The following is a 5,413-nucleotide window of genomic DNA, read 5'->3' as shown; positions in this document are numbered from 1 at the left end:
ACAGAAAACCAAACACTGCATGTTCTCACTTATAGGTGGGAATTGAACAGTGATTACACCTGGACACAGGAAGGACAACATCACACACCGGGGCCTGTCTGGGGTCGGGGAAGGGGGAGGGATAGCATTAGGAGATATACCTAATGTAAATGATGAGTTAATGGGTGCAGCACACCAACATGGCACATGTATACATATGTAACAAACCTGCACGCTGTGCACATGTACCCTAGAACTTAAAGTATAATTTAAAAATATTAAAAAATGAAGACATGGAACTCAGAAAACATGTTATGCTCACAGTTACAGCCCATTACATTGAACAGCTACAAATTACATTACAGCCCATTACATTGAACAGACCAACAAAAACAAAAGGGACATGGACCAGAGTCTGACACCAAGCATAGGCTTGCATTTGTGTTCTCCCCTGAGAGTTGCACAGACATTATCTAATTCTCCCAAAATAATATGTGACACATGTCAACCAGGGATGGTCACACAAATTTAGTGTTTTTATTAGAGGGCAGTCATGTAGGAATGGGGTGCCCATGTGGCTGATCTTATTTGCTCAGACTCCTGCCTCTTCAGAGGTCAAACTGGTATGGTATATCTATCCTAAGACCGCCACCATAAATCACATTTTTAGCATAAAGTACCTGGTATGGCCCAAGCCCTCAACATGTCCAAACATTTATTATAAGGCTGGTTGTTCTAAGGGCCTACACTTTATGTCCCAGGAACCAGTTGAGGGCAAGACCTTTCTTACAGAATTAACCTTTTATTAGATAGTATTAAAGAATGAAGAAGGTGATAATATGAGAAATACAAAATAAAGGTTTGTATTGTCTTACTGGAAGAATATGTCTATTTTTTTCTTGACTTTTGAAAGTATATTCTTTCTCTGAAAGATGTAACTAGGCTTTAGCAAAATATGCTGTAAGTATATGTTTTTGAAAGTAGTTTATTTTATTTCATTGTTATTCTGCGCTTAGCAACTTCCAATCTGATTACAGTTGATCCTTGAACAACGTGGGTTTGAACTTTGAGTTCACTTACCATGGATTTTTTTCAACTAAAATACACAGTATGAAAATATACTGTTTGAGGAATGTGAAACCCACATATATGGAGGGTCACCTTTTGGTATACACGAATTCTGCAGGGCCACTGCTGGACTTGGGTATGCAAGGATTTTGCATGGATTATCCACAGTGGTCCTAGAACCAATTCTCTATCTATACTGAGGGATGGCTGTAGTTATTTTTCTTGATATAGAACAGAAAAAGTATTTAATAAGGAATATATGTATATGAGACTTAAGAAGGTGTAACACTGATTGTAACCTGGATATGGTACAAATTTCATGGTACTAATTGGCCTAAAATCACTTGATCCAACATTGGGCCTAAATTTCCTTAATGTGTTCAAACTCTAGCTCCTGGAGTTTCTCAAGGAATCACAACCCATGAAAATAAATTATCAATCACCTTTCAACAACCAGAAATCACCACTGAAACAGGCTTTGATCAATCTTAAAAATTGACATCAAATTTTTAGGTTGATTCCCACCTCCTATTGAATTTTCTACCACCAAGGCCATGCTCTGTCACCTAGAATCAGTTTTAAGACATCCTTCAGATAGTCATCTCTGGTAGTGGGGCATTGAACTATCTTCAGTTACAGCACAAAATCCCATACAATTTAAACTAAGCTAAAAAGAAATTCCAAACTCAGTGGAGTTTTCTCCTCCACTCTAAGTGAGGATCATGCCTTGGTTAGCTTTGTTAGTTCAACCACATAGATAGACCTTATCTAAGGAAAGATAAGTACCCTATCTCACAATTTCCAAGTATCACTTAGAAACAAGTTTTATGAACTTCTCTTTGGCCTTGTATCCTCTTATCCCCAATCTTGATTTTGAGTTATAGGAAAGAGGAACAGCCTTAGTTGCCACTCCTGTAAAATCAGTAAATCATGGTGGTTCAGGTCCTAGAAGGATGCCACAGCTTCTCCTGAGCCTGGTGAGTGATGGTACTCATGGTGTTGTGACACAGTGTCCACTCAAAAGCACTATCAGTGCAAAAATCCACAAGTCGTTCTTGCAATCAATCTAGAAAGTATATGGCAGCAAGAGATTTAGGCATCTACTATTCATTCATTCATTTGTTCACTCGCTATTTCAGCTAGGCTATATACAGCCAGATAATAGGACCAAAAAAAAAAAAAAACCATATTTTTGAAGACAGTCTTAAGTTCAAACTTCAGATGTGGATAAGCATTTCTTTAGCAAATTTTTATCAGTTATGGGCTGTATTGAGGATAAAAATGCTATGAATTAAACCCAACAAGTGTTTATTGTTCATCCACTAAATGCCAGACACTGCATTTTATTTATGTATGATTCAATATACCAGTCTCTGCCCTCATAAAGATGACTTTCTGGTGAGGGAAATAAACAAGTAAAAATATAAATGCAACCAGGGTGATAATGTTTGCCAGAAATGTTATGAAAACTACAACGTAAAAGAAAATGTGGTAATTCCAATAAATGGGAACAAGTACTCTGTGAGTTCAGAACAAGAAGAGACTACAACCATAAAAAAACAGCCCTAGGCTTAAAATAGCTGGTCTAAAAAAGTTATACAAGGTGTAATTGTAGAGATAAAGGGACCATTCAAGAGGAAAGACCAGCATAAGCCTAGTCAGATATGTTAGAAAGTGTAGGTCTTACTAAAGGTACTGTAGAATTATTCCATTTGACTGAAGCACTGAATAGATGTGTTGAAATGAAAGATGAGACTGGAAATGAGATTAGGGCTTGACAAAAAGGGACTTGAAGATCAGGAAAATAGAATTAGACATCTTTAAACCATACCAGAATTCTAGATTTGGCTTATGGTTTTACTGCCATCAAGAGTTTATAATTTGGTATAATGTGGGGTTTTTTGATCAAATTCTTAATAGATTCTATCTGGAAGATTGGAAATAATTTTTATTTTGAGGAAAAATCATATCCATCATATCCCCAGATTCCTTTGTATTATTCCTAATCAATTTAAATTAAAAAACAAACAAAAGTAGGACTTATTTCAACAACATCAATTTATTTTAACATTGGGAAATCATATCGGTGTTTTCTGAGATTATTATTGAAAATTCAAACTGGGAAATCCATGTTTTAAAAGTATAGGAAGCCAAAGATCTATTTATGAACTACTTTCAGTTTATATTTAGAATAATGTACAATAAAGAGAAATGATTCATTGCAAATAATACTATAAAATTATCCCATGTATAATTTTTTCAATGAGTCAATTTTATAACATCAGACAAACAAAAGCTGAAGGATTTCATCAATAACAGACCTGTCTTACAAGAAATGCTAAAGGGACTCCTTCAATCTGAAAGAAAAGGACATTAATGAGCAATTAAAAAAATCATCTGAAGGTACAAAACTCACTGGTGGCAGCAAGTACACAGGGAAAAAAAGAATATTATGTCACCATAATTGTGGTGTGTAAAGTCCTCATATCTCAAGTAGAAAGACTGAAAGATAAACCTATCTAAAATAACAACTATAACAACTTTTCAAGACATAGATAGTATAATAATAAATAGAAACAACAAAAATTTGAAAAGCATGGAGATGAAATTAAAGTGTAGAATTTTTATTCATTTTCTCTTTGCTTGTTTGTTATTTGTTTGTTTATGCAGTCAGGGTTGTCATCAGTTTGAAATAATAGGTTATAAAACATTATTTGCAAACCTCATTGTAACCTCAAATCAAAAAACGTAAAACGGATACAAAAAGAATAAAAAGCAAGAAATTAAAACATACCACCAGAAAAAAATCACCTTCGCTAAAAGGAAGACAGGAAAGAAAAGACCACAAAACTACTAGAAAAAACATAAAATAGCAAGATTAAGTCCTTACTTATCAATGATTACATTGAATGTGAATGGACGAAACTCTCCAATCAAAAGACATAGAGTGATCCTCCACTGATCAGGCCTCCAAGCACGTTCCCCAGGCCCCTATCCAGGTCTTCATCTCTCCTATTCCTGCCACTGCCACCTCTACCCTTGGAGAATGAGTTAACTAGGAACATGTCTCCTCACATCCAGAGGTCTGGCAGTCAGTTCTCCAGCAGAGGCAGAAGAGGTGGCAGAGTGGCCATGTGCTTCCTAGGTGGAGTCATTATCTCCATCATGGAGGTGGATACACAGCACAACCTAGAGCCCCTGCCTCCACACACACATTGCTCCAACACTGAGGCCAACAAGAGTGTGGAGGTCCATCAGTTCTGGAGAGTCTTTGCACAGTTGGCTGGAGATGACATCAAGGTCAGTGGCGCAGAACTGATGAATGTTCTCAACAAGGTTGTTATCAGTAGGACTGAACTGAAGACTCGTGGTTTTGGCATTGATACATGTCAAAGCGTGGTGGCCATGATGGATAGTGACATCACAGGCAAGCTGGACTTTGAGGAATTCAAGTACCCGTGGAACAACATCAAAAGGTGACAGACAATATACCAGCAGTTTGATGTTGACCGATCTGGAACCATTTGCACCAGTGAACTTGCAGGGGCCTTTGAGGCAGCAGGGTTCCACCTGAATGAACAACTACAACATAATATTCTGACACTATTTGGATGAAGGAGGGAACATGGATTTTGACAACTTTATCAGCTGCTTGATCAGGTCAGATGCTTCATTCCATGGCTTGAAATCTCTTTACAAAGATGACACTAGACCCCTCCAAGTGAATATCCAAGAGTGGCTGCAGCTGACAATGTGTTTCTAAATGGGAAACCCAGGCCTGCCCCTTCATGCCTTGCTATAGGAGTCACCTTGGAGCCTCAGCCTCTCCCAGTGCTGATCCCATTTGCAGTCACATCTTCATGGGTCCTGCTGACAAATGGGCCTTTTGTTCTTCAAGCCCTTGGTACCCAGCTTCTTGGTCAACATCCAGGGTCAAATGTGCCCCAACATGCCATGCCCTGAGTTGGCCCTGACTCTAAAACATGCTAACACGCTCTTCCAACAGTCACCCCACCCCACCATACCCAACTCACTCTCATGCCATAACCTCACTCTTGTATCTGTGCCAACGACAACACTTGCATTGCTCGAATGCCCCAAGGGCCCTCTCTCAGTTCTGGGAGGACGACTCCACTCCCTACACACCCTGGTCCACGCATTCACAGTTACCACCCAAGCAGTCAAACATCAGGCTATTCCAGTCCCACATGTTCCAGTGGTTTCATCTGTATTCTGCTCCTAGTCTGCCAGGCCCAGGAGGAAGAAAAAATGTATGAAAAAAAGAAAGAGAGAGAGAGAGAGAAAGGAAGGAAGGAAGGAAGGAAGGAAGGAAGGAAGGAAGGAAGGAAGGAAGGAAGGAAGGAAG

General features: G+C 38.6%; 1 pseudogene; it reads left to right on the top strand.

Annotated features, from left to right (window-relative positions):
• The first annotated feature begins 4,110 nt into the window (after window positions 1-4,110).
• LOC105550638 lies at window positions 4,111-4,810 on the top strand (annotated as a pseudogene).
• The last annotated feature ends 603 nt before the right edge of the window (window positions 4,811-5,413 follow it).

Source organism: Mandrillus leucophaeus, unplaced genomic scaffold (assembly GCF_000951045.1).
Source record: "Mandrillus leucophaeus isolate KB7577 unplaced genomic scaffold, Mleu.le_1.0 Scaffold492, whole genome shotgun sequence".
Lineage (NCBI taxonomy): Eukaryota > Metazoa > Chordata > Mammalia > Primates > Cercopithecidae > Mandrillus > Mandrillus leucophaeus.
This window is presented reverse-complemented; position numbering and strand designations above follow the sequence as displayed.